Below are 7030 nucleotides of genomic sequence, written 5' to 3'. Positions count from 1 at the left end.
AAATTCTATGAGAAAATATTGAAGAAAATCTGTAGGACATTCATCTGTGCAAATATTTCTTGTGTAATACCCCACAAGCACAGGCAACTAAAAGAAAAATGGGCAAATGGGATCACATCAAGTTAAAAAGTTTATGCACAGCAAAGAAAACAATCAACAAAGTAAAGAGTCAACCCATAGAATGGGAAGAAAGTTTTGCAAACTGCCCATCTGACAAGAGATTAGTAACCAGAATATATAAAGAGCTAAAATGACCCAATAGGAAAAAAAAAACTGCTAAACTGAATAAAAATGGGCAAAATATCTAAATACACATTTCTTGAAAGAAAATATACAAATGGCAAACAGGTATATGAATAGGTGATCAACATCATTGACCATCAGAGAGATGCAAATCAAAACTACAATGAGGTATCTTCTCAACCAAGTTAAAATGGCTTTTATCCAATAGGCAGGCAATATATGATGCTGGTGAGGATGTAGAGAAAAGGGAACCCTTGTACACTGTTGGTGGCAATGTGAATTAGCACAACCACTGTGGAGAACAGTTTTTGGAGGGTACTCAGATAATTGAAAATAGAGCTACCACATAATCCAGCAATCCCAGTGCTACATACATACCCAAAAGAAAGAAAATTATTATATGGAAGAGATATCTGCACTCCTAATGTTTATTGCAGCACTGTTTACAATAGCTAAGATTTGGAAGCAACTTAAGTGTTCATCAACATATGAATGGATAAATAAAATATGGCACATATACACAATGGGGTGCAATTCAGCCATGCAAATGAATTATATCTTATTTTAAACAACATGGTTAACACAGGAAGTCATTATTTTAAGTGAAACAAGTCGGGCACAGAAAGACAAACATTGCGTGTTCTCATTTATTTGTGGAAAGTAAATATCAAAACAATTGATCTCATGGAAATGAAGAGTAGAAGGATAACTACCAGAGGCTCGAAAAAGATGTTAGGGGAAGGTGGGAATGGTGAATGTGTATAAAAAATGAGTAGTATAAATAAGACCTAGTCTTTCATGGCACAATAGGGTGACCATAGTGCAAATAAATTAATTGTATATTTTACAATAACTCAAAGAGTATAATTGAATTGTTTGGAACACAAAGGATAGATGGTTGATGGGATGGATACTCCATTTTCCATGATGTGATTATTAGGATATGCATGCCTTTATCAAAATAGCTCATGTATACCATAAATAATATACCTACTGTGTACTCATAAAAATTAAAATTAAAAAAGAAAGAAAAATAATCATGTCCAAAATAAGTTTGTAGTAAGTATCAATTATGTAGATCAAGCTGTATAAATCAATGTTAGAAGATACGGGATATACACATATGATTTGTACTAATGAAAGAAGAATCTCTGTGCCAGAATATTTTTTTCAATCAAGATTTTGAAAGAAATTTAGTGTAAGTATGGCTAGGGAGAGTGGTCTCCGAAAGATTGTTAACTTGTAGTGACAGAGTGAAAGTGAAAATATTAGGAATGTAAAGTTAGTTTTCCTGGCTGAAGAGCAAACCATAATAGAGAGTAGCTAAAAATAAATTTGGTGAATTGTGGCATAATGAGATGGAGAAGGTGAGAGCTGACTGAAACCATAGAAACCTACAAGATAAATTTTGCAAAAATAGTGATAAGAAACTGCAGACATTAGAAAAGTGAAATGACATGGTCAAAGCTTTTTTAAGTAAAATGATTATGGTTTTTCTGAGTTTGAGAGTTTTATAAAAGGGATGGGACAAGAACCAGCTACACTTATTTTTCACAAAATTGTCTGAAGTTTTTATATGCATTAATTCATCTATCAGTATATTTCCTACTGCAAAATATATCCTCATCGCAAAATAATTTAATGAAACCAAAGCATATGAATGCCCAATTTTTATCACAAACAGATAAAATCTTGGCACCTGAAAGATAATATTCTTATTATCTTTTTCTGCTTTATATATTTACCCAATCCATACTGAGAAAGCTAAATTTGAAAAGAATTTGAGGACGTCACCAAGATGACTAAATAGGAACAGCTACAGAGCGCAGTTCCCACCAAGAGCGACGCAGAAAGCTAGTGATCTCTGCATTTCCAACTGAGGTACCAGTTTCATCTCAATGGGACTGGTTGGACAGTGGGAGTAGCCCAAGGAGGGCAAACCGAGGAAGATTGGGGCACTGCCACACCTGGGAAGTGCAATGGGCCAGAGGACCCCCCCATCCTACCCAATAAAGGCCATCAGGGACTTCTCCAGTACAGATATTGCACTTCTCCCATGGTCTTTACAGCCCACAGACCAGGAGATCCCCACCAGGCTGACAAGTGCTGTGGATTTCCAGCACAAACCTGGGCAGTCATTTCAGCCAGCACCATACGTTTCCAGCATCTGGGCTGCAGTTTTAGCTGGTGCCTGGAATGGCTAAGAGACAAGGCACCCATTCCACTGGGGAAAAAAAGGGGGCTGAAAGCAGGGAGCCAAGTGATCTGGCTCAGTGGGTCCCACTCCCACAAAGACAAGAAAACTGAAATCCACTAGCTTGGGTTTTTTGCAGCCAGCACAGCAGTTCAAGCTCGAGGCAGAACAGTCGAGCTCAGTGGGGGGAAGGGTGTCTACCATTACAGAGGCAGTCCACCAATACTGAGGGAGTCTTCCATTACTGAGGCAATCCGCCATTACAGAGGCAGTTCTAACCTTACCTGTGTAAACAAAATCACAAAGAAGTTTACACAGCAGCTAGGTGGAGCCTGTGGCATCTCAGTAATGCCTCTGCAGGCAGACTGTGAATAGATTCCCTCCTTGCTAGCCAGGGCATCTCCAAAAAGAGGCAGCAGCCCATCAGGGACTTATATAAAAAGCTCAACCTTCCCAGGACGGAGCACCTGGGAAAAGGGGCGGTTGTGAGTTCCACTGCAATAGATTTAAATATCCCTGGCCAGGAGCTCTGAAGGGAGCAACAGAGGTCCCAGCACAGCACTTGAGCTCTGATGAGGGACAGAGTGCCTCCTTAAGTGGCTCCCGGACCCCCGTATATCCAAAGAGACACCTCATACAGGAGAGCTCTTGCTGACATCTGGTGAGTACCCTTCTGGGATGAAGCTACCAGAAGAAACAGGCAGCAATCCTTGCTGTTCTGCAGCCCCTGGAGGTGATTTCCAGGCAAGCAGGATGTGGAGTGGACCTCCAGTAGTTCTGCAGCAGAAAGAAAACTAAAAAACAGAAAGAAATAACTTCAACATCAACAGAAAGAATGTCCACTCAGAGACCCTCTTCAAAAGTCACCAACTTCAAAGACCAAAGGTAGATAACTCCATGAAGATGGGAAGAAACCAGCAGAAAAAGGATTAAATCACCAAAAACCAGAATGCCTCTCCTCATCCAAGGGATCACAAGGGAACAAAACTGGATGGAGAATGAGTATGATGATTTGACAGAAGCAGGCTTCAGAAAGTGGGTAATAACAAACTACTCTGAGCTAAATGAACATGTTCTAACCCAACACAAAAAAAACTAAGAACATTGAAAAAAGGTTATACAAAATACTAACTAGAATAACCAACTTAGAGAAGAACATAAACAACTTGATGGAGTTGAAAAACAACACGAGAAGTTCGCAAAGNATTGAAGATCAATTCAATGAAATAAAACAAGAAGGCAAGATTAGAGAAAAAAGAGTAAAAATAAATGAACAAAGCCTCTAAGAAATATGGGATTACGTGAAAAGACCTAATCTACATTTAATTGGTGTACCTGAATGTGACAAGAAGAATGAATCCAAGCTGGAAAACAGGCTTCAGGATATTATCCAGGAGAACTTCCCCAACCTAGCAAGGCAGGCCGACATTCACATTCAGGAAATACAGAGAACACTACAGAGATAGTCCTTAAGAAGAGCAACCCCAAAGCACATAATCAGATTCTCCAGGGTTGAAATGAAGGGTAATATGCTAAGGGCAGCCAGACAGAAAGGTCAGGTCACCCAAAAAGGGAAGCCTGTCAGAGTCACAGTGTATCTCTCAGCAGAAACACTACAAGCCAGAAGAGAGTGGGGGCCAATATTCAACATCTTTAAAGAAAAGAACTTTCAACCCAGGATTTCATATTTAGCCAAGCTAAGCTTTATAAGTGAAGGAGGAATAAAATCCTTTATGGACAAGCTATTGCTGAGAGATTTCATCACCACCAGGCCTGCCTTATAAGAGCTCCTGAAGGAAGCACTAAATGTGGAAAGGAACAACCAGTACCAGGCACTGCAAAAACATACCAAATGGTAAAGACCATTGACACAATGAAGAAACTGCATCAATTAACGGGCAAAACAACCAGCTAGTATCAAAATAGCAGAATCAAATTCACACATAACAATATTAATATTAAATGTAAATGGGCAAAATGCCCCAATCAAAAGACACAGACTGGCAAATTGGATTAAAAACTCAAGACCCATTGGTTTTATATATTCAGGAGACCTATCTCACGTGCAGACTCTCATAGGCTCAAAATAAAGGGATAGAGGAAGATTTACCAAGCAAATGGAGAGAGAAAAAAGCAGGGGTTGCAATCCTAATCTCTGATAAAACAGAGTTTAAATCGACAGAGATAAGAAGAGACAAAGAGGGGCATTACATAATGGTAAAAAAAAATCAATGCAACAAGAAGAGCTAACTATAAATATATATGCACCCAATAAAGGAGCAGCCAGATACATAAAGCAAGCTCTTAATGACCTACGAATAGACTTAGACACAATAATAGTGGGAGAATTTAACACTCCACTGTCAATATTAGACAGATCAATGAGACAGAAAATTAACAAGGATATCCAGGACTTGAGACCAAGCAGACCTAATAGACATTGACAGAACTCTCTACGCCAAACCCACAAAATATACATTCTTCTCAGCACTACATCACACTTACTCTAAAATTGACCACATAATTGGAAGTAAATCACTCCTCAGCAAATGCAAAATAATGGAAATCATAACAACCAGTCTCGCAGACCACAGTGCAATCAAGTTAGAACTCAGGATAGAGAAACTCACTCAAAATCGCACTACATGGAAACTGAACAACCTGCTCCTGAATAACTAATGGATAAATTATGAAATGAAGGCAGAAATAAAGATGTTCTTCGAAATGAATGAGAATGAAGGCATGATGTAACAATCTCTGGGACACATATAAAGCAGTGTCTTTGGGGAAATTTATAGCACTAAATGCCCACATGAGAAAGGAGGCAAGATCCGAAATCAACACCCTATCATCAGAATTAAAAGAATTAGAGGAGCAAGATCAAACAAATTCAAAAGAAGACAAGCAGCAACTAATATTAGAACATAGCTGAAGGAGATAGAGACACAAAGAACCCTTCAAAAAATCAGTGAATCCAGGAGTTGGTTTTTTGAAAAGATCAACAAAATACACAGACCAGTATTCAGACTACTATAAAAGAAGAGAGAGAAGAATCGAATAGATGCAATAAAAAATGATTCCACAGAAATACAAACTACCTTCAGAGATTACTACAAACAACTCTATGTACATAAATCAGTAAATCTAGATGAAATTAATAAATTCTTGGACAGTTACACCCTCCAAAGACTAACCCGGAAGAAGTTGAATCCCTGAATAGACCAATAACAAGGTCCAAAGTTGAGACAGCAAGTTAATAGCCTACCAACCAAAAAAATGTTCAGGTCCAGATGGGTTCACAGCTGAATTCTACCAGGCTTACAAAGAGGAGCTGGTACCATTCCTTCTAAAACTATGCGAAACAATACAAAAAGAGGGAATCCTCCCTAACTCTTTCTGCAAAGTATTGTCATTTAGTTGGCATATTCTACCATTATATCAATACAGCTGCTTGAGTATAATGGGGAGCATAGTATGAACAGTGAGTTCCATGAGCATGAGCCCTCTGCCCCACTATTTTAGCTGTACAGTGAGTACCTTGATCAGAAGCAATGCTGCGTGGGAACCATGACAGTGGATAAGGTATTCCATGAGTACACAGATGGTAGTAGTATTCATAGAAGCATTGTGGACAGGCAAACCCATATCTGCAGTAAGTGTCTATTCCAGTGAGGACAAACCTCTATCCTTTTCATAATAGAGATGTCCAATATAATCAGCCTACTACCAAGTAGCTGGCTGATCACCCTGAGGAATGGTGCCATATCGAGGACAGTGTTGGTCTCTGCTGCTGGCAAATTGGGCCCACACCAGTGGCTGTAGCCAGGTCAGCTTTGTGGAGTGGAAGTCCATGTTGCTAAGCCCATGTGTAACCTCCATCCCTGCCACCATGGCTAATTTGTTCATGGGCCCATTGGGTGATGACGGAGTGGCTGAGGAAAGAGGCTAAGTGTCGTCCAGAGAACGGGTCATCCTAATCACTTGATTATTAAAATCCTCCTCTGCTGAGGTCACACATTAGTGAGCACTCACTTGGGATACAAATATCTTCACAGTTTTGACCACTTGGAGAGGTCCATCCATATGCCTCTTCCCCAGATTTCCTTGTCACTAATTTTCCAATCATGCTTCTTCCAAGTTCCTGACCATCCAGACAAACCATTGGCTACAGCCCATGGATCAGTATATGATCACACATCTGGCCAACTTACCTTCCCTACAAAGTGCATACCCAGGTGCACTGCTCAAACTTCTGCCTATTGGGAAAATTTCTCTTCATTGCTATCCTTGAGGAACGTCCTAGAAAGGGGCTGTAGTGCTTCAGCTGTCCACTTTTGAGTGGTGCCTGAATATCATTCACAGTCATCTGTGAACCAGACCCTAATTTTCTCTTCCTCTGTCAACTGATCATAGGGAACTCCCCATGAGGCCACTGGTGCAGCCTGGGGGAGAGAAGGCAGGGTGGTAGGAGTGTAGACCATGGACATTTGAGCCACTTCCTCATGTAACTTTCTTATGCTTCAGGAGCTGCTCAATCCCATTCACATATATATTACTTCTATTTGATGATAGAATGCTGCTGTGTACAACCCA

This window comes from Cebus imitator, unplaced genomic scaffold (genome assembly GCF_001604975.1).
Source record: "Cebus imitator isolate Cc_AM_T3 unplaced genomic scaffold, Cebus_imitator-1.0 Scaffold327, whole genome shotgun sequence".
Taxonomy (NCBI): Eukaryota; Metazoa; Chordata; class Mammalia; order Primates; family Cebidae; genus Cebus; species Cebus imitator.
Note: the sequence above shows the minus strand (reverse complement) of the source record.